Source organism: Macaca mulatta, chromosome 7, assembly GCF_049350105.2.
Source record: "Macaca mulatta isolate MMU2019108-1 chromosome 7, T2T-MMU8v2.0, whole genome shotgun sequence".
Classification (NCBI taxonomy): Eukaryota; Metazoa; Chordata; class Mammalia; order Primates; family Cercopithecidae; genus Macaca; species Macaca mulatta.
In genome coordinates this window covers 136,740,081-136,767,635 of record NC_133412.1, presented here as the reverse complement: position 1 = coordinate 136,767,635, position 27,555 = coordinate 136,740,081, and the positions used below count along the sequence as shown (strand labels likewise).

Here is a 27,555-nt window from a genome sequence, read left to right as displayed (position 1 = left end):
GTTGCAATGCCTATCACATAATTTGAAATATTACTGAAAAGATTGTAGACATTTAGCTTCATATGCTGAATGCATAAATTTTAAATGCTTTGCTAATGGTAATGCTTTATATTATCCCTAATCTATCTTTTAATTTTTTATTTTTACTTATTTATTTTTTGAGACAGAGTTTTGCTCTGTTGCCCAGGCTGGAGTGCAGTGGCGTGATCTTGGCTCATGGCAGCCTCCACCTCCCAGGTTCAAGTGATTCTCATGTCTCAGCCTCACAAATAGCTGGGATTACAGGCACACGCCACCACACCCGGCTAATTTTTGTATTTTGAGTAGAGATGGGGTTTTGCCATGTTGGCCAATCTGGTCTTGAACTCCTGTCCTCAAGTGATTTGCCTGCCTCAGCCTCCCAAAGTGCTGGGATTACAGGTGTGAGTCATTGTGCCTGGACTATTTTATTTAAAAAAAATAAATAGAGACAAGGTCTCACTATTTTGGTCAGGCTAGTTTCGAACTCCGAGCTCAAAATATCCTCCTGCCTTGACCTCCCAACATGATAGGATTATAGGGATGAGCTACTGTGCCTGACCTAATATCTCAAATTCTTATATACACTAAGACAGATTCATTTGCTAGTAAAGTGGATAGATTGTGGGTAATGATAGGGAGAAAAAAAATAATAAAAGTCAAACAGAGGCCAGGCGTGGTGGCTTATGCCTGTAAACCCAACACTTTGAAAAGCCGAGGAAAAAGGATTACTTGAGCCAGGAGTAGGAGAGCAGCTGGGGCAACACTGTGAGACCCCGTCTTTATTTATTTAAAAAAATGAAAAAATGTAAAAAAGAAAATGGGTCAAGCGCAGTGGCTCACCCCTGTAATCCCAACACTCTGGGAGGCCAAGGCAGGTACATCACTCAAGGCCAGAAGTTCGAGACCAGCCTGGCCAACATAGTGAAACCCGGTCTCTACCAAAAATACAAAAAATTAGCTGGGCATGGTGGTGCATGCCTGTAAACCCTGCTACTTAGGAGACTGAGGCATGAGAATCCCTTGAACCTGGGAGGTGGAGGTTGCAATGAACTGAGATCATGCCAGTGCACACTAGCCTGGGTGACAGAGCAAGACTCCATCTCAGAAAAAAAAAGAAATTTATATTTCAAATAGTCCTCTTTTTCTCTTTTAACTGACATCTTATTAGGTTTTAATAAACTGTCATTTTTATCACCTAGTTTGGCTAAGAAGAGATTATATACCAGAAGTAGGAAAAGAACTAGTTCTACCATTTTGTTGTTGTTGCTTTTGTCTTCATTGTTGATCTTTTCAATCCTTGTCTTCTTTGCATGATTGTTTTAAAATCATACACTTGTTTTAGGCAATGTTCTCAAGAAGCAGAACTTGAGATGAAGATTCCTTCATCCCAGTGATTCTTTTGAGAGAGTGATGTCAGCTGAAACCTGTAAGGGAGTGAGAGAAACAGAAGAGGATAGAGGAAGAGGCCAGGCATGGGTTCAGCTGAAATCTATCTTCAGTCTGATCCCACAAGCAGCTCTGGAGTGTGGATGGCACCATGGACTTGTCTTGTTTTGAGGCAAGGAGGCAAGCTTTAATATTCCTGTATCATTCAGTCATGGGCTATGGGCCACCTGGAGTTGGTGCAGGAGGATGGTGGTAGAGTGTGATGCTCCTGATTAGGTAGAATCCATCATTTATGGTCAGTTCTTCTACATGGAAAGATACGGGTATGAGCTGTTAGCAGCCAAGAGTCACAGCATGTAGGGAATGGGGACAATCAATGACCAGTAAGTAGAATCTGGGCAGGGAAGCAACACCCATTTTGTGAAGTTACTTAAGGCTAAATATTATAATTGGTAAATCTTTTACTTAACCATTGTATAATGTGTCATACTGGAAACAAACAAACAAGTGAGAGTGACACTTACGGAATTCTTGTTCTTGTCCCTGATACTCCCTACCTGATGTGACCATCAGACCTTCAGACTGGTGAAGATGCAAATGTCAACCTGCACACTAAATAGTGTAAACACACCTGAGAGCAATAACTGAAGCCTACCCTGAGAATGACCCTGTATGGCAGATGCATCTGAATGTGTGTTCTGAGCTAGAGAATCTGAGAGTGGCCAACCTGGAGATTTTTTCCTTATCAATGATGAACATCTGAGCCCCTGTCCTGTTCTGTTCATGGCAGTGGCAGCCCATCTGGAGCAGCCTCTCCAACAATGCTGGCTGCAGCCAGGAGGCGCGGCTGGGGCTGTGTGTTCCATGGAACAGGGAGGATCCCCACCCTCCTGGATGCAGCTTCCACTGCCCAAGCTACAGCTGCAGACCCAGGCATCTCTGCACTCTCAGGGGCCTGGGAAGTCCGGCCCTGACCCTACAGGCTCGGCAATGCCTGCTCCCGCTGCCTGGCCTCTCCTTACTCCTGGTGCCCAGTCAGATCTTGGGGCAAAGTTGAGGCCGAGCCAAGGTGCTGTTGCAATCCAGCCAGGTGTGCTCATGCTTGGGGTAATGCTGACATGCCAGCCCCCTGCCGCCTTGACCCTCTCCGGACTTTAGGCACGAACAAGCATGGGAGGGAGGCTGAGTGGGGTCTGAGGGCAGCTCAGCGCTGGGCTGCAGGCATCCTTCTGCAAGAGCAGCCTGGTCACCATGAACAGTGGCAGGAGGCAGGCAGGCTCCGGGCGGAAAGGGGAAGGTCCCTGGTGAAGCCCCACCTTCAAGCTGGGGAAGGCCTGAAGGCTGGGGGCCAGGCTGCCAGACCCTGCAGAGCAGAGTGGGAACTTGTGCTTTTTTCTGGGCCTGCCCATGGTTGCCCATGGACCAATCAGCAAGCACTTCCTTGCTAATAAAAACCCCAGACTCAGCCAGACTCAGGGAGATGACAGGATGACTAGCTGTGGAGAGGAGCTACCCACCCCAGGGTCTCCTCTCTGCTGAGAGCTGAACACTTGATGGGACACCCTGCCTGCAAAGAGGAGCTACCCACTGTGGGTCTCCTCTGAGCTGTTCTGTTGCTCAGTAAAGCTCCTCTTCGCCTTGTTCACCCTCCACTTGTCCACATACCTCATTCTTCCTGGACACAGGACAAGAACTCAGGACCTGCTGCATGGCAGGTCTAAAAGAGCTGTAACACAAACAGGGCTGAAACACACCCCTTGCTCACCACATTGCAGGAGACAAGGAGAGAAGAGCTGTGGCCCTTTGAGGAGCTCAGACCTAGAAGCTCCCTAAGCCAGGGCTGTGACACACTCTTTGACACTCTGCATTTCCTGGCATCTCCAAGCTTCTGGGCGGCACTGCATTCCCCAGTGCCAGCTGTGGAAGCTACTTGTGGCATACCTGGTTCAGCTGAAGCCTTGCAGGGAGCCAGTGCCCTTGGTGGTGCCTGGAGCTGCCTGCCCTACTGCAGCCAATGTGCCTGACTGTTTGCAGTGGCTGGACCCCATGCTCGCTCACTCACACACCTGTCACCACTCCACTCACCTCAGAAGGTATGGGATCTTGGCAGGTAGTATGAGCTGAGCATAGCCTGCCAGGCCAATTGGGCCCAATGGGCCTGAGCAAAACTCAGGCAAAGGCAGCATTGGCCACAGAGGTTTCCGGCTGGAAAAGCAACACCCACAAGGATCCCGTAACACTGTGGAACAGGGACCATACAGGGGATTAAGGACCTAAGTTTTTGGTTGGGTGCAGCTTGCCAAGTGGAGATTGTTAGAGGGAAGGTGTTAGATGAAAATGCTATATTAACTGCATGCTATCTGCAAATGGTTGCGGTTTTTCCGTGCAGCCGGCCACCACTGGGCCATGTGGTTGTGATGTCCAGTGCACCAGCCCTGGACTATAGGAAGGCGGACACGTTGTCCAACCTGCCACCATTGGATTGTAGGTAAGACAGATATCTTGTCCATCCCACTGCCACTGGGCCATTTCTATCATTAAGGCAATTCCCCTGTCCAGCCTGCTGCTACTGGATTCTCTTCCATGTATGTAATCCCCTAATAAAACCCCAGGTCTTATTTGCTGGCTCTGGGTCTCTCCTTTGACCTCTTGAACCTGGTTCCTTACAGAGGTTAATAGGGGTTTGGCACAACAATTAATAAAATTTAATTTCCTCTTTTTAGATTACAAAAAACAATTTAGGCCAGATGCGGTGGTTCACACCTGTAATCCCAGCACTTTGGGAGGTAGAGGCAGGTGGATCACTTGAGCTCAGGAGTTCGAGACTAGCCAGGGCAACATGGTGAAATCCCCATCTCTACAAAAAATACAAAAATTAGCCAGTAGTGATGGCATGCCCCTGTAATCTCAACTACTTGTGAAGCTGAGGCAGGAGATTCGCTTGAGCCGAGGTCACGCCATTGCACTCCAGCCTGGGCAAAAAAACAAACAAAAAAACTGACAAGTGTCATTCCCATTCTATTAGCTCTAATTGGTGTTGGGAATGCAGGGAGTTTTTTTGACAAATAAATCCTACTGGAGGATTATATAACTAATTACAGTTTTAAAAAGGGGTTCTCAAAATGTGAACCGAAGGCTCTGGGGGGTCCCCAATACTCTTTCAAGGGGTCTGAAAATTTCTCCCTTTTCCTACTCCATGTCTGTATGAGGACAGGTTTGCCTCAAATACTTAAAAAAAAAAAAATTCGCAATAGTTTGAAGGCAGAGTCAGATATGAGAATCCAGGTTTTTCTACATGCCAGACAGGGGATCTGCAAATATATTAAACAGAATAACTCTTTGTTGTACCTATTTTTCTTTGTTTTGGAAAATATAGTTTTCTTAAAATGTTTCTGATAACATGTAATGGGTTTAATATTGACACTCAAAAATGGGTAAATACATCTTTTTAGACTTTTGGATTTTTTTTTTTTTTTTTTTTTTTTTTTTTTTTTTTTTTTTGAGACAGAGTCTGTCACCCAGGCTGGAGTGCAGTGGCTCAATCTCAGTCTTATGACGCTTCCTGACTGAAATAGAATCTCAGCTCACTGCAACCTCCACCTCGTGGGTTCAAGCAATTCTCCTGCCTCAGCCTCCCAAGTAGCTGGGACTACAGGCGCGTGCCACCAGGCCCGGCTAATTTTTGTAGTTTTAGTAGAGACAGGGTTTCACCATGTTGGCCAAGATGGTCTTGATCTCTTGACCTCATGATCTGCCCACCTTGGCCTCCCAAAGTGCTGGGATTACAGGCATGAGCCACCACGCCCGGCCAGATTTTTGTTTACATTTCTAATATTGAACATATCGATAGATAGACATAACCCACATAAACAAAAGCTCTTTGAGGCCTTCAATAATTTTTAAGAGTTTAGACGGGTCCTGAGACCAAAAAGTTTGAGAGCCACTTGTCTAGAATACTCTCTTCTTCATTCCTATTCTCCCAGCATTCTTGCATTCCATGATAGAGAGTTGTGTACCTGTATTATTCTCTCTCCTTGAAAAAAGGAACTGTGTATTCAGCACAGTACTTAGCAGTGTTTTGCATGTACTAGAGGCTCAATAAATATTTGGTGAATTAAAAACTGAATATTGCTGTTTTCTTTCAGATCTGCTCTTCTTTTCAAATTTATCTTTGTTTAACCCTGCTGCTCTTTATAGGCAGCCATGGACTCTTTTTTCCCTTTCATTGCTAAAACTTAGAGGGATAGTTTTCATTTAGCTGCATGCCAAGTGTGGCGGCTAATCCAGTGTGGAGAGTTCGGGAAGGAGGCACGCCAGGAATTCATTTTGCATCCTGCTAACTTACACACTAAGGTTCCTCAAGTATTGATTTTATCATGTTATTTTTGCTCAAGAGCCTACAGAGTCCCTGTTTACTTCAGATATAAACACTGGTGCCTGTGTTCATGCTCATAACTTTATCCCATGTACCAGTCTCATCTCCATTAACTAGCAACGCACCTTCTCTGCAGCCAGGCTGACTGCTTCACTAGTCCCCATGCATGTGCTCTTTCCCAAAGACAAACTTTTTGCACTGGCCGCTCCCGCCATCTGGCTGTTATCCATCCTTTAACCCCGGTTCAGGTCCCAAAGTCTCCATCAAGTATTCTTGAATTACTTTTTTTTTTTTTTTTTTTTGAGACAGAGTCTCACTGTATTGCCCACTCTGGAGTGCAGTGGCACAATCTCAGTGCACTGCAACCTCTGCCTCCCAGGTTCAAGCAATTTTCCTGCCTCAGCCTCCCAACTAGCTGGGATTACAGGCACCCACCACCATGCCCTGCTAATTTTTGTATTTTTAGTAGAGACAGGGTTTCACCATGTTGGCCAGGTTGGTCTCGAACTCCTGACCTCAGGTGATCCACCCACCTCAGTCTCCCAGAGTGCTGGGATTACAGGCGTGAGCCACTGTGCCCGTCCTGGCCTTCTTAATTACTGTCTTATAATGCTTTCTGACTGAAATAGAATCAGAGCATAATGGACAAACTGGTGAGCAAGGAAGAAAAACAAGCCTTTGTTTCTTGGGGGAGGGAGAGGGCAGGACTGGTAAGAGAAAATGTCATGTTGTCCTTCTATACAGCCACCCACACACAAAACCTCAACCAAACAAACCAGCATTATCAAGGGCATGGAGCCATAAATGACAAACTGGGGCAACGTGTTGCTTTTTGCCTTTCCATAGAAGAGGCCATTGTCTTTGCTTTTATTTAAGCATCAAATCCACTGAAGTGTATTTATTTTTTATGCATCTGTTTCTGCCATTAGACAATTCATTGAGGAACTGAGGATGTCTTATTCATGTTTCTATACCCACTAGCACACCATAGGTGCTCAATATATTTCCTTAAAGGAATGTGAGACTGGCATGTGTGAAGCTGGGGAGAAGGCTGTCAGATGAGCTCAGAAGGCAGGCTGAGGCCTGATTTAAAAGAGCGCAATGTGGCGATTTAAGGCTTGTCATGTAGGCAAAAGGAAACAGGGAAGCTAGAAAAGTTTCTTTTCTTTTTTTTTTGAGACGGAGTCTCACTCTGTCACCAGGCTGGAGTGTAGTGGCGCGATCTCGGCTCACTGTAATCTCTACCTCCCGGGTTCAGGCAATTCTCCTGCCTCAGCCTCCTGAGTAGCTGGGACTACAGACGTGTGCCACCATGCCCGGCTAATTTTTATATTTTTAGTAGAGACGGAGTTTCACCATGTAGGCCAGGATGGTCTCGATCTCTTGACCTCATGATCCGCCCACGTTGGCTTCCCAAAGTGCTGGGATTACAGGTGTGAGCCACCACACCCAGCCGTTTTTTCTTTTTTAATTTCATTTGAAATTAAAAAAAAATAACTTCTCTACACATTCAGAGAAACCTGTCTAGTAACAAATTATAGAAATGATCCCTGAAGGTAGTCTAAAGGTTTCTTAATAATATTAATTTTTTCCCAAGGCAATACATGTTTACATTTTTAAAAAGACATAATACAGGCCAGGCGCAGTGGCTCACGCCTGTAATCCCAACACTTTGGGAGGCCGAGGCAGGTGGATCACAAGGTCGGGAGATTGAGATCAGCCTGGCCAACATGGTGAAACCCCGTCTCTACTAAAAATACAAAAAAATAGCTGGGTGTGGTGGTGGGTGCCTGTAATCCCAGCTACTCGGGAGGCTGAGGCAGAAGGATCATTTGAACCCGGGAGGCGAAGTTTGTGGTGAGCCGAGATTGAGCCACTGCACTCTGGCCTGGGTGACAAGGTGAGACTCATCTCAAAAAACAAACAAACAAAAAAGACATAATACTAACAGGCTTTATACGCATTTCCCTGCTCCACTTGTCTCCAGTTCTGTTGACCAGGCAGCTGTCCTCAAGCTTTCTAGCTTTACCTACCTAAACAGCCATATTTCTAAACAATGTTCTGTAGAGGAATTTTTGACTTGGGTTATTTTATTTTATATTTGTTTATTTTTTGAGACAGAGTCTCACTGTGTCACCCAGGATGGAGTGCAGTGGGGTGATCTCAGCTCACTGCAATCTCTGCCTCCCGGGTTCAAGTGATTCTTGTGTCTTAGCCTCCCAAATAGCTGGGATTACAGACATGCACCACCATATCTGGCTAACTTTTATATTTTTAGTAGAGATGGGATTTCACCATGTTGGGCAGGCTGGTCTCAAACTCCTGGCCTCATGTGATCTGCATGCCTTGGCCTCCCAAAGTGCTGGGATTACAGGCATGAGCCACCGTGCCCGGCCTGACTTAGTAACTTTGGATATTGACTTCCCATCATAGCAGATGAGGACTTTGTTCTACCATGGCCCATCCTCTCTGTTATTTTGAATGCCTTTTTCTGTCTTCTCTGTGGGCCTAAGATACTGGTATTTCACATTATGTATCTTAGTGGGCACACAGTGGAGACTCGTGCTTCTGTTCTGGGACGTGTTCTGGTATTGTTTCTTTGACAAATGTGTCTGTTTTCTCTCTTCTTTCTGGATGTCACATTAATTAAACCTCCTGAAGTAATCCTTCAAAAAATTTTTTCGGCTGGGCACAGTGGCTCACACCTGTAATCCCAGCACTTTGGGAGGCTGAAGCAGATGGATCACGAGGTCAGTAGATCAAGACCATCCTGGCCAACATGGTGAAACCCAGTCTCTACTAAAAATACAAAAATTAGCTGGGCATGGTGGCACGTGCCTGTAATCCCAGTTACTTGGGAAGCTGAGGCAGAAGAATCGCTTGAACCAGGCAGTCAGAGATTGTAGTGAGCCGAGATCGCACCACTGCACTCCAGCCTGGGGACAGAGTGAGACTCCGTCTCAAAAAAATAAAAATAAATAAATAAATAAATTTTTTTCTTCTATTTTATGTCTCTGCTTTCCATACTTTTTTATTTTTATTTTTATTTTTTCAGACAGGTTCTGGCTCTGTTGCCCAGGCTGGAGTACAGTGGCATGATCAGAGTTCACTGTAACCTCAACCTCCTGGGCGCCATCGATCCACCAGCCTCAGTATCCCAAAGTGCTAGGATTACAGGTGTGAGCCACTGCACCCGGCCTGTCTTCTATAAATCTACTAAAATCTCTTCTCTCATTTGCTTTGTGCTTCTGGGTTTTTTGTATTTGTTTTTTCCTTTGAGACAGAGTCTCACTCTGTTGCCCAGGCTGGAGTGCAGTGGCGCCATCATGGCTCACTGCAGCCTTGACCTCCTGGGGTCAAGCAATCCTCCTGCTTCAGCCACCTGAGTAGCTAGGACTACAGGCATGCACCACCATGCCTAGCTAATTTTTAAATTTTTTGTAAAAATAGTGTCTCATCACGTTGCCAGGCTGGTCTCAAACTCCTTGGGCTCAAGTGATCCTCCCACATTGGCCTCTCAAAGTGTCAGGATTAACAGGTGTGAAACACTGTGCCTGGTCCTTCTGGGTTATTAGCCTTTTAAAAATTCAAAGCCAAGCTGGGAATGGTGGTGTGCACCTGCAGTCCCAGGTACAGAAGAGGCCGAGGTGGGCGGATGACTTAAGCCCAGGAGTTTGAGACCAACCTGGACAAAACAGTAAGATCCCATCTCAAAAAAAGAAAAAGAAAAGAAGAGAGAGGGAGAGAGAGAGATGGAGGGGAGGGGAAGGAAAGGGAAGAGAGGGGAGGGGAAAGGGAAAGGAAAGGGAATGGAAAAGAGAGAAAGAGGGAAGGAAGGAAGGAAGGAAGGCAGGCAGGCAAGCAAGGCTAGGTAACATGGCAAAACCCCATCTCTACTAAAAATACAAAAATCAGCTGGGTGTGGTGGTGCACACCTGTAGTCCCAGCTACTTGAGAGGTAAGGTGGGAGGATCACTTGAGCCCTGAAGGTGGAGTTTGCAGTGAGCCCAGGTTGCGCCACTGCACTCCAGCCTGGGCAACACAGCGAGACCCTGTCTCAAAAAAAAAAAAAAAAGAAAAAGAAAATTTTTTATGGTCACCTTAGAAAATGAGAGAAAAGGCCGGGTGCAGTGGCTCATGCCTGTGTTCCCAGCACTTTGGGAAGCCCAGGTGGGCAGATCACAAGGTCAGGAGTTTGAGACCAGCCTAGCCAACATGATGAAACCCCATCTCTACTAAAAGTACAAAAATTAGCGTGGCATGGTAGCGGACACCTGTAATCCCAGCTACTTGCAAGATTGAAGCAGAAGAATCGCTTGAACCCGGGAAGCAGAGGTTGCAGTGAGCCAAGATCGCACCATTACACTCCGGCCTGGGTGACAGAATGTGACTCCATCTCAAAAAAAAAAAAAAAAGGTCCGGGTATGATGGCTCACACCTGTAATCCCAGCACTTTGGGAGGCCGAGGCAGGCAGATCACGAGGTCAAGAGATCGAGACCATCCTGGCCAACATAGTAAAACCGCATCTCTACTAAAAATACCAAAATTAGCTGGGCCTGGTGGTACAAGCCTGTATTCCCAGCCACTCAGGAGGCTGAGGCAGGAGAATTGCTTGAACCCGGGAGGCGGAAGCTACAGTGAGCTGAGATCACACCACTGAACTCCAGCCTGGCGAGAGAGCGAGACTCCATCTCACAAAAATAAAAAAATAAATAAAATAAATAAATAAGAATATGGGAGAAAAGCCAGGAGCAGCGGCTTACACCTAAAATCCCAGTACTTTGGGAGGCTTAGTTGGGCGAATCACTTGAGGTCAGAAGTTTGAGACCAGTTTGGCCAACATAGTGAAACCCTGACTCTACTACTCGGGAGGCTGAGGTAAAAGAATCGCTTGAATCTGGGAGGGAGGTTGCAGTGAGCCAGGATCATGCCCCTGCACTCCAGCCTGGGTGACCGAGTGAGACTCTGTCTAAAAAGAAAAGAAAAGAAAAAATAAAATGGGAGAAAGAAGCAAGACGCTCTTACAGTACTCCACTATTTAAACCAAGAGTTCATTGTAGGAGAGTTAAGGATTTCATCTTTATTTTTATTTATTTATTTATTTATTTATTTTTATTTTTTTATTTTTTTGAGACAGAGTCTTGCTCTTGTCACCCACACTGGAGTGCACTAGCGCAATCTCGGTTCACTGCAACCTCCGCCTCCCAGGTTCAAGTGATTCTCCTCTCTCAGCTTCCTGAGTAGCTTGGACTACAGGCACACACCACCACGCACAGCTAATTTTTCTGTATTTTTAGTAGAGGCGGGGTTTTACCATGGTGGCCAGGCTGGTCTTGAACTCCTGACATCAAGTGATCCGCTGGATCTTTTAAGGCATTAAACATTGGTGCCTTAATACAAAGGGCTGGAAGAGGTGGAAAATGGAGGCATGCAAAGTTGGTTTCAAGCTATTGCGAAATCCAAACAAATCTGAAATAGGGTGTTATCCAGAGGGGGAGCAAGAGTGCATGAAAATGCTTTTTCTTCCCCACACAGTGCTATGAATGTGTGACTAAGCGCAGAGGATTAGGTTGAGGGTCAAAAGTGATGTTAAATCTTTTAATGTGGTTGACTGGGATGGTGAAGCCACTAAAAAAGGGAACACAGAAGTTTTTTTGTGGACTTTGGGACACTTACATTTAGGAGAATCAAAGGGACTGAAAGATAAATGGGATGGAAGAGAACTAGAGGATAGTGTGCTGTTTCCCAAGACATCCCCTGCTCTTGCTATCCCAGCATCTCCTAGACCTTCCCAAGATCCAGCAACTGGAAGTATAACACTAGTCACAAGAAGGCTAAGGTTGGCCTATATTCTAATTGCGGGTGATGTGGGGGTAAGATGGGGAGTATATGGGAACACAATCACAAACTAAAGCTTATATACTAACACTTTTTTGGGAAGTTCAATGTCAAGGAAGTTGGAGTGAGCAGGAAAGGGGAGTGAGGCAGGAAGGAAGAAAGCAAACACAAGAGAGAACATGAGGATGTGATACCAAGCTGGCCATACCTGTGTTAAATATTTTGAATATCCCACCCGGGCAGCGTACTTATCATTGGCTGAAATTACCTTATATTGTTTTTAATAAAAATAATAGATATTGTCTGTTTGCCCACGAGAAAATAAACTACACGAGGACAGGGACTTTGTCAAATGTTGTCTCTCCAGGACTCAGAATATACCTCGTGCATAATAGGTGATGAATAACATCTCTTGAATGAATCACGTTAAAGAGAAATATATTTCTAAATAAAACACATTCCATGTAATGTATTACTTTATGTTATTTGTGCAGAGTGGTTTCTGTTCCTCATTTTTTATCCTCCAATTACCTAATCACGCCCAGAGGCCTATTTGTACATAAGGAAGGAGAACCATAATGATAGTTTCATGTTACAGAGTCTTCTACCTGCAGGGCTATCATCTAATGCTCAAGGACCCAATCCTTGCTTTTCCTTATCTTAGCTGATCAAATAGGTAGTTAAGGCATCTGTATGGGGAGAGAGGGAGATTTATCTTCTGCCCTGAGCATTCTCGCAGGGGCTGAGGACAAAGGATATAATTTATCCCACTTATACTTAGGTATATATTTATGATTTTGCTTTTTGAAAGAAACAGTTTTCTTTTCACTGCACATTTTGCTTTAAGAAGTAGTCAAGGCCGGGCGCGGTGGCTCAAGCCGGTAATCCCAGCACTTTGGGAGGCCGAGACGGGCGGATCACGAGGTCAGGAGATCGAGACCATCCTGGCTAACATGGTGAAACCCCGTCTCTACTAAAAATACAAAAAACTAGCCGGGCGCGGTGGCGGGCGCCTGTAGTCCCAGCTACTCGGGAGGCTGAGGCAGGAGAATGGCGTAAACCCGGGAGGCGGAGCTTGCAGTGAGCTGAGATCCGGCCACTGCACTCCAGCCTGGGCGGCAGAGCGAGACTCCGTCTCAAAAAAAAAAAAAGAAGTAGTCAAATAAGGTTTTTTTGTTTGTTTGTTTTAGAGACAGAGTTTCACTCTGTTGCCCAGGCTGGAGTGCAGTGGTGTAATCTTGCAATCTGCTCACTGCAGCCTCCGCCTCCCAGGCTCAAGCGTTTGTGCCTCAGCTTCCCCAGTAGCTGGGACTACAGTCAAGCGCCACCGCACCCAGCTAGTTTTTTGTATTTTTTGTTGAGTCTGGGTTTCACCATTTTGTCGAGGATGGTCTTGAACTCCTGACCTCAAGTGATCTGTCCACCAGGGCCTCCCAATATGCTGGGATTACAGGCGCAAGCCACTGCGCCCAACCCAAATAAGTTAGTTTTTTTTTTTTTTTTTCTTAAGATGGGGTCTCGCCCTGTTGCCCAGGCTGGAGTGCAGTGGCACGATCTTGGCTCACTGCAGCCTCCACCTCCCAGGTTCAAGCGATTCTCCTGCCTCAGCCTTCTGAGTAGCTAGTACTACAGGTGCGCGGCACCACGCCTGGCTAATTTTTGTATTTTTAATACAGATGGGGTTTAGCCATGTTGGCCAGGCCAGTCTCCAACTCCTGACCTCAGGTGATTCGTCCACCTCGGCCTCCCAAAGTGCGGGGATTACAGGCGAGAGCCACCACGGCTGGCCAAGTTTTTTATATATTTTTTTAATGTAGGAAAAGATTTGTGGTAAAAAAATTATTACATGCTGCAAGCTTAGGTGAGAAATGACTATCAAAAGTAGTAAATTTTGTATTACAAATCAACTCTCATGTATCAATTTTGATATTTAAATTCAAAGGTAGGAAAATGTCAATTAGATGAATATATTCATGATTGAGACTATAATCTACTTAATGTTCCTTTTATCATCTACTCAAACCTAGGAGTAAATTTCACTTCATTAGCCTCATAGCAATCATCTGTAATCATCTGATTATAAGTGTACTCAAGCTGCAGGCTTTCACTGTGACTCTGTATTTTATATCCTTCATCATCAAAACATGTTTTTAAAAATGGGAGAAAACATGGCTTTGTTTCAATGCGTTATCATTACTGCATAGATAATACATTCCTGGCAATCATCAGATCCATCTTTATAATGCTTGGCTTATCTTAAGATATCATATTATCTAGCATAACAAATTTAACCTAATGCTTAGAAAATTAAATCCAACTCTTTTTTTCTTTTGTTGTTTTGCTCTTTCACCCAGGCTGGAGGGAAGTGGCACAATCTTGGCTCACGGCAACCTCTGCCCCCAGGGTTCAAGCGATTCTCCTGCCTCAGCCTCCCGAGTAGCTGGGATTATAGGCACCCGCCACCACACCCAGCTAATCTTTGTATTTTTAGTAGAGACGGGGTTTCACCATGTTGGCCAGGCTGCTTTCCAACTCCTGTCCTTAGATGACCCACTCGCCTCAGCCTCCCAAAGTGCTAGGATTACAGGCATTAGCCACCCCACCTGGCCAGATCCAACTCTTACTAAATACTTTTCTAGGATATAAGATGAGAGAGTCAAATATGTAAATCCAAAAACAAGCAGGCAATGAGTAGGGATATTGGTATGATTAGGACTCATTGGTATCTGAGTCTGAAGCAAAGTTCCAGAAGGCCTACAAAAGAAAACAGAAGCCTTTCATAGCCTTTCATATTTCTTTTATAGCTCAGATAGTTTTGTATTACTGTGTCACATACATCAGTTAGAGATCATATGATAAAAAAGAAGAAGCCAGGCCATCTCAAAAAAAAAAAAAAAAAAGAAAAGAAAAGAGAAAAAATCCTAAAAACACCACATTAGTCTGGTAGTCTTTTTTTTTTTTGAGATGGAGTTTTGCTCTGTCACCCAGGATGGAGTGTAGTGGCACAATCTTCTGCAACCTCTACCACCCAGTTTCAAGCAATTCTTCTGCCTCAGCCTCTTGAGTAGTTGGCATTACAGGTGCACCACCACACCCAGCTTATTTTTGTATTTTTAGTAGAGATGAGGTTTCGCCATGTTGGCCAGGCTGGTCTCAAACTCCTGACCGGAGGTGATCCTCCCGCCTCAGCCTCCCAAAGTGCTGGGAATACAGGTGTGAGCCACCGTGCCTGGCATTGGTAGTCTTATTTCACATAAATTCATATCAACTTCACAATAACTCTCTTTTAAGTATTAAATAAAAGAAATCTACATTTCTTTGCCTATAATTTTCTTCTTTTTTGTTTTGAGACAGGATCTGACTCTGTCACCCAGGCTGGAGTGCAGTGGAGCGATCTGGGCTCACTAAAACCTCTGCCTCCTGGGCTCAAGCAATCCTCCTGCCTCATCCCCCAAGTAGCTAGGAATATAGGCATGAGCCACCATGCCCTGTTAATTTTTGTATTTTTCTTCAGAGATGGGGTTTCACTATGTTGCCCGGGCTGGTCTCAAACTCCTGAGCTCAAGTGATCCATTGGCCTTGGCCACCCTAAGTGTTATGATTACAGGCGTGAGCCACTGTGCCCGGCCTGCCTATAGTTTTCATCCATTGCATTTAAACTTTCTTAATTCTACTTCCTGGCTGGTGTACATTCCTAGTCCTGTCATTAATTTTTCTTTTTTCCAAGGATCATTTTCAACAATTAAAGGCCTCAGCAAACATATACTTTTTTGGGCTGGGCACAGTGGCTCATGCCTGTAATCCCAGCACTTTGGGAGGCTGAGGTGGGTGGATCACTTGAGGTCAGGAGTACGAGACCAGCCTGGCCAACACGGTGAAACCCCATCTCTATTAAAAATACAAAAATTAGCTGGGCAAGGTGGCAGGCACCTGTAATGCCAGCTACTCAGGAGGCTGAGGTAGGAGAATCACTTGAACCTGGGAGGCAGAGGTTGCAGTGAGCTAAGATTGTGCCACTGCACTCCAGCCTGGGCAACAAAGGGAGACTCCATCTCAAAAAAACAACAAAGGTCAGATGTGGTGGCTCATTCCTGTAATCCCAGCACTTTGGGAGGCTGAGGCAGGTGGATCACCTGAGGTCAGGAGTTCGAGACCAGTCTGACCAATATGATGAAACCCCTTCTCGGGGCGCGGTGGCTCAAGCCTGTAATCCCAGCACTTTGGGAGGCCGAGACGGGCGGATCACGAGTTCAGGAGATCGAGACCATCCTGGCTAACACGGTGAAACCCCGTCTCTACTAAAATACAAAAAAAATTAGCCGGGCGAGGTGGCGGGCGCCTGTAGTCCCAGCTACTCGGGAGGCTGAGGCAGGAGAATGGCGTGAACCCGGGAGGCGGGGCTTGCAGTGAGCTGAGATCCGGCCACTGCACTCCAGCCTGGGCAACAGAGCCAGACTCCGTCTCAAAAAAAAAAAAAAAAAAAAAAAAGAAACCCCGTCTCTACTAAAAATACAAAAATTAGCTGGGCATGGTGGCATGCACCTGTAATCCCAGCTACTTGGGAGGCTGAGGTAGGAGAATCACTTGAACCTGGGAGGCGGAGGTTGCAGTGAGCCGAGATCTCACCATTGCACTCCAGCCTGGGCAACAAGAGTGAAACTCCGTCTCAAAAAAAAAAAACAAAAAAAAACCCACCATATCCTTTTTTGTCATCCTTCCTGTAATTGCACAAAGTAGGGGGTATACATAGAGGAAGGGTTGGAACTTCAACTAATAATTCCTGAATGCCTACACTGTGCTATTTTTTTGTTTATTTTGTGCTTAATTTTATTGTTACTTAATCTTCATAAAATCCCTGAACAGGAATTATCACTTGAGTAATTTGGAGTTTTGAGGAAAATAAAGTAACTTGTTCAAAATCACATATCTGGCTTTGAGTAATAGTGCTTATTGAAACATCTGCTTTGGGCCTGCTATGATGGCTCATATCTGTAATCCCACCACTTTGGGAGGCCAAAGAGGGAGGATCGCTTGAGCTCAGGAGTTTGAGACCAACCTGAGCAACATAGTGAGACCTCGTCTCTATTTAAAAAAAATTTTTTTAATTAAAGAAAAGTGTTCATGATATCATTTTTTTCTACCTTTTTTCTACCTTTTCTATACTAAAAAAGATTGTAAAAGTAAGCAGCCTGACAAATAGGATTAGAATAATATAGGTGCGCCGGGCGCGGTGCCTCACGCCTGTAATCCCAGCACTTTGGGAGGCCAAGACGGGCGGATCACGAGGTCATGAGATCGAGACCATCCTGGCTAACATGGTGAAACCCCGTCTCTACTAAAAAGAAGTACAAAAAACTAGCCGGGCGAGGTGGCGGGCGCCTGTAGTCCCAGCTACTCGGGAGGCTGAGGCGGGAGAATGGCGTAAACCCGGGAGGCGGAGCTTGCAGTGAGCGGAGATCCGGCCACTGCACTCCAGCCTGGGCGACAGAGCGAGACTCCGTCTCAAAAAAAAAAAAAAAAAAAAAAAAAAAGAATAATATAGGTGCAAGGAGAGAGCAGAAAAAAAGAAAGTATAACTGGTTGAATTTAGCTTAGCAATAACTTTCTCAGCTCTTAGTTTATGTATATTTAGAACCAATCTTGTAGCACATGCTCCATATCAACTACATATGAACTGGCAAATAGGTATTTTAAAATCTTTTTTTTTTGTCTGAGACGGAGTCTTGCTCTGTCGCCTGGGCGGGGGTGCAGTGGCACAATTTCGGCTCACTGCAATCTCTGCCTCCTGGGTTCAAGGGATTTTCGTGCCTCAGCCTCCTGAGTGGCTGGGACTACAGGCATGTACCACCATGCCCAGCGAATTGTTGTATTTTTAGTAGTGACGGAGTTTCACCATGTTGGCCAGGCTGATCTTGAACTCCTAACCTCAAGTGATCTGCCCACCTTGGCCTCTCAAAGTGTTGGGATTAAAGGCATGAGCCACCTCGCCCAGCATAAAATCTTAATTAAGAAAGATGTGAACGTGTTTTCACAGTATAAGGATCCCAAGCTGCTCCTTTTGGTCCTGGCCGGGTGCGGTGGCTCACCCCTGTAATCCCAGAACTTTGGGAGGCCAAGGTGGGCAGATCACCTGAGGTAGGGAGTTCAAGACCTGCCTGACCAAAATGGAGAAACCCTGTCTCTACTAAAAATACAAAATTAGCCGAGTAGGGTGGCACATGCCTGTAATCCCAGCTACTTGGGAGGCTGAGGCAGAAGAATTGCTTGAACCCGGGAGGCGGAGGTTACGGTGAGTGGAGATTGCGCAGTCTGGGCAACAAGAGCAAAATTCCATCTCAAAAAAAAAAAAAAAAAAAATCGCCACAAAAATAAAGTATCAAGACCATATTTTCAAGGATCATTTCTACAGTTCATTCATTACTAGAGAAGTTTCTCTGAACATGCAGGGCACCAGAAACCATGAGGAAGAGGCACAGCATTCTCTTCTGACCCTGAAGCCAGCTTTTCTTGCTTCACTGCACCTGCCATTTGCCATTCATGATCATTCTCTTCCTGCAGGAGAGTAAGAGAGAAAGAATGCAGTCTGAGTGATTCCTGTCTAAAAAGTAATAAAATAAAATAAAAGTATGGTCCTAATTCTTATGTTTTGTTTATTTGTCTCGTTTTGTTTTGTTTTTGAGACAGAATCTGTCTCTTGTTGCCAGGCTGGAGTGCAATGACACAATCTTGGCTCACTGCAACCTCTGCCTTCAGGGTTCAAGAGATTCTCCTGCCTCAGCCTCCCAAGTAGCTAGGATTACAGGCGCCCACCACCACGCCCGGCTAATTTTTGTATTTTTAGTACAGACGGGGTTTCACCATTTGGTCAGGCTGGCCTTGGACTCCTGACCTCAGGTGATCCACCTGCCTCAGCCTCCTAAAGTGCTGGAATTACAGGAGTGAGCCGCTGCACCTGGCCTCTAATTCTTAACTAGAAGACCCAGACACTGGTTTGTCAAATAGTCTGTCCTTTTTTTCTCCTCTTAACTCCATTTAGTGTAGCTATTTTACTATCTGTTCACTCTTTTAGCTTGAAAGTGGCGGGAAGAGAAAAAAAAAAAGAAAAAAGGAAAGTGGCATGAAGAGAACATACAGCTTAAACCAATCAATTTACCACTTTCAGCAGCTCTGTGAAAAGGTTTTCTAGAGGTGGGTGGGATTTTTGATTAACATAATTATCGGTTTCAGTGCTAGCCCTGCCTCTTCGTCAACTTTTATCTTTCTAAACTAAAGAGGGTAATAATAGTAAAGTGCATCATAAAACTGGAGGAATGAAAACAGCACCACCTCTTATCTTTAGAGGAGCAGTTTGGCACACTGACTGGTATAAACCAGCTGGCACCCTTCACAGGATGTTCTCACCACCACCCACCCTCTGGTTTCAAAGGCAGTCTTGTTGACGTTTTCAGAAACTCTAGAGCTGGTGGCTTCCAGAAGTACTCCTTACATAGTAGAGGCATGCATGCATGCCTAGGAGTGGGCCTTACATGTACTGGGAAACCTTCAAGAGGCCCTGGGATTCCAGATTTGGGCAAAGGAATATGGTGCTTAGGATTGGAGCCAGAGACTTCAAAAAGAGAGTATTATTAGGTCAGGGTCTTAAGGACTAGCCAGCGGAATGAGGCAGAAAGTTAGAGAGCCAGGCTGGAATGGAGTTTGAGAGGGAGAGAGCCAGGCTGGAATGGAGTGTGAGGTTAGGGCTATTCCTGTTAAATGTATTTTATCAGAGGGGGTTTAGTGAGCCAAGATTGCACCACTGCATTCCAGCCTGAGCTATGGAGCAAGACCCTGCCACAACAACAAACAAACAAAAAAAAAAAAATAAAAAGAGGGGAAAATAGGATTAGCTTGTACATCTTGTATGCTATACTGACCCACTCCCACAAATATAAGACTGTCAAACTAAAGGAATTGAGGTAAAAATTAATATAAGTAGAGTTTATTTAGGTCAAAATTGAGGACTGCAACCTGGGAGACACAGATTAAAGTTGCCTTGAATATATGCTCTGATTAGCATCATATATTCAGGTGGGTTTTAAAAAGTGGGGCAGTTCCTATATTGGTTCATTAAAATAACATAAGCTATTGAATGGCGATACACTGTTCTTTGTATCACAAATTCCAGGAACATGAAGATAATGGGTGAGGGTCCTACTCTGCAACTTTAACATTTTAGGTAATTTGTCAGTCTGGCAACTACAGGGAAAAAAAGAATAAAATGTGTTTATCATATATATACGATATATATACATATATATACATGATATATATATATATACACACGTGTATATATAGATCACTATGACAGAGCCTCACTCTGTTGCCCAGGCTGGAGTGCAGTGGTGCAATCTTGACTCACTGCAACCTCCACCTCCGTGGTTCAAGTGGATTCTCCTGTCTCAGCTGCCCGCGTAGCTGGGATTACAGGCGTGCGCCACCATGCCCGGCTAATGTTTGTATTTTTAGTAGAGACGGGGTTTTACCATGTTGGTCAGGCTGGTCTCAGAACTCCTGGCCTCAAGTGATCCACGTACCTCGCCTCCCAAAGTGCTGGGATCATAGGCGTGAGCCACCACACCTGGACAGAATAAAATGTCTTTAAACAGTTACCCCTGGGTGTTGAAACAATCTTTGCAAAATTACAACTGATGAAATTATACCTGAGGAAATTATGATAGTGAAAGAAATCAGACCTAACCGATTCCATCTTGCTTCTAACCTTTAAGCTGTCCTTGTTCATTCCTGCACGTAGGCCAAGCTAACTTTGGGAAGGAATTCAGTTCATAGTTTGACTATGAAACAAAATTGATGACATGGCCAGGTGCGGTGGCTCACGCCTGTAATCCCAGCACTTTGGGAGGATGAGGTGGGCAGATTACTTGAGGTCAGGAGTTCAAGACTAGCCTGGCCAACATGGTGAAACCCTGTCTCTACTAAGAATATAAAAATTAGCTGGGCGTGGTGGCAGGCACCTGTAATGCCAGCTGCTCGGGAGGCTGAGGCAGGAGAATCGCCTGAACCTGGGAGGTGGATGTTGCAGTGAGCTGAGATTGTACCACTGCACTCCAGCCTGAGTGACAGAGCAAGACTCTGTCTCAAAAAATCAAATAAAATAAACTGATAGCCCTTTCCTATAAAGACCCCTTCTTGCCTGGGGACCAGTCTGCCTTTGCAGGAGTAACAAATTAGCTATGAGATTAGAAATTACAGGGCCGGGCGGGGTGGCTCACAGCTGTAATCCCAGCACTTTGGGACGCCGAGACGGGCGGGTCACCTGAGGTCAGGAGTTCAGACCAGCCTGACTAGCATGGACAAACCCCGTCTCTACTAAAAATACAAAATTAGCTGGGCTTGATGGTGGGCACCTGTAATCCCAGCTACTCAGGAGGCTGAGGCAGGAGAATCGCTTGAACCCAGGAGGCAGAGGTTGCGGAGAGCTGAGATCGTGCCACTGCACTCTAGCCTGGGCAACAAGAGCGAAACTCCATCTCAAAAAAAAATTAGAAATCACAGTTTACAGGTCAAGCAACCTTGGGCTCCTCTGAACCTCCTCAAATTGCTCCTGGGGATAACGTCACTTTTGTAAAACCTAAGATCACTGCTTGAGATACTTTGCAGACGCTGCACTCCATGGATCAGCTGACACCACCCAGACCCAGACCAGTAATCTGGCTCAACCAGTTCTGCCATCCCACCCAGGAACAGAAGACAGCAAGAAAAACTCCCTTCGACCCCCTATGATTCCATCTCCAACCTGACCAATCAGTACTTCCCACTTCCCAAGCCCCACCTGTCGAATTGTCTTTAAAAACTCTGATCGCCGAATGCTCAAGGATAGTGATTTGAGTAATAATACTCGTCTTCCGCACAGCCGGTTCTACGTGAATTACTTTCTCCACACAATTCCCCTGTGTTGATAATCAGCTCTGTCTAGGTAGCGGGGAAGGTGAATCCACTGGGCAGTTAGTGTGGGTTGGCGGGGTTGGGGGATGATTGAGGTCTCAGTCATGTCTCTGTAAGCCTAACAAGTTTTGCATACTTCACATAGCTTAGGCTGCTCTGAGTTGCTTTTCCTTCTCTTTTTTTTTTTGAGATGGAGTCTCGCTGTTGCCCAGGATGGAGTGCTGTGATCATAACTCACTGCAGTCTTTAACTCCTGGGCTGAAGTAATCCTACTGCCTCAGCCTCCCAAAGTGCTGGGATTACAGGCATGAGCAACTGCGTCCAGCCAAAATTCTGCTTTAGACTGCAGCTTCAGCTCATGCCTGAGTTCCAGCCTGCCTTTCCTGATGGCCTGCTCTACCGATTTTAGACTTATCTAGGGAGCTGCCACAACTGTATGTCAACTCCTTGACAAAAAACCCTCAATATATGTCTCCTATTGATTTTATTTTCCTGATGGAGCCCTGATACAGTGATTGAGCATGAGAACTTGCAAGTAGTATGACATACAATTCGCTTTTGGTTTTTTTTTGAGACGGGGTCTTGCTTTGTTGCTCAGGCTGGTCTTGAACTTCTGGGCTCAAGCGATCCTCTTGCTTCAGCTTCCCAAGTAGCTAGGATTACAGGGGTGCACCACTGCACCCAGCTCATTTTAAAATTATTTAGTTATTTATTTAAGTATTGTGTATAATTTGGACTCTATGGCGTATTTTAGCAATATATGTGAGTGTATGTGTGGGTATATATAATTTTTAATGGTAAATAGTTTCTTAATGACTTAAACCCTTAACACTGCAATTTAAAACCATTTCCTTACTTTTTTTTTTTCATGATAGTATCAACCTAAAAGGAAGAAGTTGAGGCAAAAGTAACTTTTGAGGGGCTTAAGTTTGAGGACTGCATTTTAGAACACTTCCAAGTTGCCTTGAGTGCTCCAGAGAACTAAACAGAGGCTCAAGTTTTTGAAGAAAATAGGATGAATCAGGAGAAGGGACAATTACAAAACTTGTTCATTAGGTATTCTCATTGGTTTACAGAAATAACATTGGCTAGTGATACACTGTTGAACTACAGGATGCATGGCATTCTATGGGTACTTGGCGTCAGTCTGGAGACTATATAACAAATGGCTTCAAGAGTAATTATTTAGTTCAACAGAGAGTGAGACAAGAATGCTGTTACATTTCAAATGCCTCCCTGGGCCTGAAAATTTAAAGGGTCTTGCATTCTTTTTTTTTCTTTTGAGACAGAGTCTTGCTCTGTCGCCCAGGCTGGAATGCAATGGCATAGTCTTGGCTCACTGCAATCTCTGCCTCCCGGGTTCAAGCAATTCTCCTGCCTCAGCCTCCCAAGTAGCTGAGAATACAGGCACACACCACCACACCTGGCTAATTTTTGTATTTTTAGTACAGACGGGCTTTCACCATGTTGGTCAGGCTGGTCTTGAACTGCTGACCTTGTGATCCACCCACCTCGGCCTCCCAGAGTGCTGGGATTATAGGTGTGAGCCACCGCGCCCGGCCAGGGCTTGCATTTTTCAGATAAAAAGTTTTTTTTTTTTTTTCCTAAATAGCTCTTAAGCGACAAATTAAAGAATAGCATTCAGCCTCTGTTTTTTTCTACTTTAGTTATAAGAACTCAAGTTTTCCTTCATATCAGCAATACATTCTGCAAACCAAGCAGTAACTGAGACAAGCCCCATCAATTTAGGAAGTTTATTTTGCGAAGGTTAAGAATGTGCCCATGATAGCCTCAGGAGGTCCTGAGGACATGTGCCCAAGGTGTTCGGGGCACAGCTTGGTTTTATACATTTTAGGGAGACGAGACACCAATTAATACAAGTAATGTACATTGGTTCAGTCTGGAAAGGCGGAATAAGTTGAAGTAGGGGGGAAGTCCACAAGGAATTTCCTTGTGGCAAATTGTGATGAAGGAGGTAAGCAGTTGTTTTATTCTTGCAGCTATCTCATTGAGGAATAGAATGGGAGGCAGGTTTGCCCCACACAGTTCCCAGCTTGACTTTTCCTTTTGGCTTAGTGATTTTGGGGTCCTGAGATTATTTTCTTTCCACAGTTTTAACCACCTGAGCTAACTGGCCAATACCGTTCTTTCATATCAGATACTAATTAAAACATTTGTGTTTTTTTCTTTGACTTCTCCCCCCACAAGATCTTTAAACTGCAGTTGTCATGTCCTAAATCACTGACCTCCAAATACAGTTTTGATCACATACTTCTCAAAAAAATTTTACCATTTACTCAATACATATATATTTTTACATATACATTGAAAGAATGGCCAGGCTTGGTGGCTCATGCCTGTAATCCCGGCACTTTGGGAGGCCGAGGTGGAAGGATCCACTTGAGGCCAGGAGTTTGAGACCAGCCTGGCCAACATAGTGAGACCCCGTCCCTATTTAAAAAAAAAAAAAAAAAAGGACTAGGCATGGTGGCTCACCTGAGATCCGGACTTTGAGACCAGCCTGACCAACATGGAGAAACTCTCTCTCTACTCAAAATACAATTAGCCAGGCGTGGTGGCGCATGCCTGTCCCAGCTACTGGGGAGGCTGAGGCAGGAGAATCGCTTGAATCCGGGAGGCAGAGGTTGCAGTGAGCCGAGATCGCACCACTGCACTCCAGCCTGGGCAACAAGAGCAAAACTCTGTCTCAAAAAAAAAAAAAAAAAAAGATTTTTAAAAAAACATATTGTTATATGTAAAAAATTTTTAAATACAGAAATCTAAAGAAAAATGTTGAGAATAAAAAGGACATAGAAATAAGGGTTGTAATATTCTCTTCCTGCAACTCAAGAGCCATTTCATTCATCTCACTTTGAGTTTACTTGGTTCTTTTGTTTTGTTTTGTTTTGTTTTAGACAGGGTCTCACTCTGTCATTCAGGCTGGAGTGCAGGGGCAAGATGATGATTCATTGTAACCTCTGCCTCCTGGGCTGAAGCAGTCCTCCCATCTCAGCCTCCCAAACTGCTGGGATTACAGGTGTGCACTACCATACCCAGCCTGAATTCACTTCTTAAACTATTTCCCCACAGAGTACAAAGATGATTCACAGGTTCACACTGTTAAAGGTAGTAATGGTGCCCGTTTAAATATGTTTTTTAAATTCGCAACATAATTTTTTTTCTTTAAAATAGAACATTTTGGCCGGCTCAGTGGTTCACACCTGTAATCCCAGCACTTTGGAAGGCCAAGGCAGGTGGATCTCTTGAGGCCAGGAGCTCAAGACCAGCCTGGCCAACATAGCAAAATCCAGTCTCTACCGAAAATAGAAAAAATTAGCTGGGCGTGGTGGCACGCACCTGTAATCCCTGCTGTTTGGGAGGCTGAAGCATGAGAATTGCTTGAACTGGAGGGGTGGAGGTTGCAATGAGCCGAGATTGTGCCACTGTACTCCAGCCTGGGTGACAGAAGGAGACTCCGTCTCAAAAATAAATAAAGAAATGAAACATTTCAGAAGCTTCCAAAAGTGCCGAGAGAACAGTTAGAATATAAATCAGCCAAATGTGGCCACAGTTTAGTCACTCAGCTGATCTATCATTCAGCTGAACAGTGCTAACCACGGTAGCCTTGATTCAGTTTTTAATGGTGTTTATTCTTAGTTATATGACATTTAATTAACATGTTAAATGAACTACTGATTTAAAATAAGAGGCAAAAGGAAAACACCATTAAAATGCTAGCCAATGAAAAGTATTAAAAATGATAATTCTGCATTTTTGCCACAGAGTCATCTTCACCACATCCATACATTTCACCTACTACATCATAGAGAATATTAAAATATATATTAAATATATTTAATATGTATAAATATATTATAAATTTGTTATAAATTTATATTATAAATTTAATATAACATATTTGTTTTATTTTATATTTTTATATTATATTTATTATACAATATATAATGTATTATATATTATATATCATATATACATATAACATATACTGCATATATTATATACATTATGTATCATATAATACATTGTATATGTTATATATTATATAACATATATATTATATAATATACATTATATATTATACATTATGTTATATAACACATCATATATTATACATTATAACACATTATATATTAATATATACATTGCATATTTATTATATTATTTTCATTAATTATTAAATATTATATTATAAACTTGTTATAAATTATAATATAATTTATATTATATTGTATATTTATATAATTTATATTATAATATAAATTATAAATATGATTTATATTATAAATTTAATATATAATACATTTAATATATTTAATGTTATATATTTTAATATATATTTAATATGCATATTAAATATATCGATGATTTACACCCAATTTTGCTCTTCATTTATTGGGAATAAAAAGGAGCATGAGCTTGTAATCCCAGCACTTTGGGAAGCCGAGGCAGGAGCCTCGTTCGAACTCAGGAGTTCGAGACCAGCCTGGGCAACATAGCAAATCTCTGTCTACACAAAAAATACGGCCGGGCGCAGTGGCTCACGCCTGTAATCCCAACACTTTGGGAGGCCGAGGCAGGTGAATCACAAGCTCAGGAGTTCGAGACCATCCTGGCTAACACGGTGAAACCCCGTCTCTACTTTAAGTTTGTGTTACATGTAAAGTAGGAAAAAAATACTAAAACTTTTCGAAAGCGAAAAGTCTACTCAGGAAGTTTTTTGTATTTATTAATGGTTTTACTTTTGCTAGACACAAACATGAAATACTGCTAAATTAGCTCACAGAAGAGTTCAGGATTCTATAGAGTCAGAAAAAGCCTGCCCTAAACTGTTTTAATAAAGGCTGAAAATAGACATTATAATACAATCTTTAATAACATACAATGTGTATTCCTCCTGATGGTGGTCATTTTAAGCATAGCCCTATTTTCCTGTGAAGACAGCAGCCAGTTCTGCTTCATGTCATATCAACACTTGACTCGTGTAAGCAGCTGCTACCCATGCCATCGCAGTACACATAATCCCTAAATGTAGGGTTCAAATAATCGTAAATGGACACTAATATGAAAATCTGACTGTTTTGTTGTAACAGCAAAAGTTTTAGAAATAAATAATTTTAGTATCTACTTAGTAATCAGGAACATACAGCATAGAGCCAGGCATAGCAGTAAATTGTTGGAAACACTAACATTTATTGTTTACGAACATACATGCAGTGTTTACACACTTCTTAAATGTTGTCTTTAATGCTGCTGATAAACCAAAGGATAAAAAGTCCAACGGAACACAACAAAACCACAACAAATGTCAACGGGTGTTATTAACAATATGGAAGAACTCTAGTAACAACCACATTTAAAGCGACAGGACGCGAAAGTTCCGGACTACAAATCCCAGAGTTCCCTAGAGTCGAGGCGGAGCTACCTTCAAACTGATAGCTTTTTCACCCAATGAGAGCCAGAAAATTCCTAAACCACATTCAGCCCGGCCAGAAGGGCTGGTTTCTTGGCGTGCGAACACTAAGGTAGTCTAACATTACGTAGACTTTCTGAACATGAGTGGCAGTTTCAGGGCCTAAGTCTAACTACTAAATTATTTCTCCCCGCATTAGTCTCCTAGTGACATTAATAACTCTCTACCCAACTCTAGCTCGGTGGAAACTCGAACGTCTAAATGCTAAAACTGACGTACATCAGTACCAGCGGATAAATGTAGTCGACCAGGGGAAAGGCGGAAACCGCCTTATTCTTGCCCTTTATTGGCCACGCATCCCACCAATGGGGCCATTACACTTCCGCTAACGAAATGTATGGCGTGGTGGTGTGAGAGTTGTACGTACGCTGGGTCTACGAAGGGGCAGCTGTTCTGCTCTCATCCAATCGGAAGCTAGCAAGAATTCCCCGGGCCTCTATGCCCCACAGCTTTCGCGTCGCGTTACGGCCCGCCTCTCTGCAGCCGACCAATCCTCTTGAT

General features: G+C 44.0%; 1 non-coding gene across 1 annotated transcript; it reads left to right on the top strand.

Moving 5' to 3' along the window:
• The first annotated feature begins 17,999 nt into the window (after positions 1 to 17,999).
• On the top strand, positions 18,000 to 18,213 carry LOC114680052 (small nucleolar RNA U3). Its single transcript, XR_003732126.2, has one exon. It is a non-coding gene; the product is annotated as a small nucleolar RNA U3 (small nucleolar RNA).
• Positions 18,214 to 27,555: the final 9,342 nt, after the last annotated feature.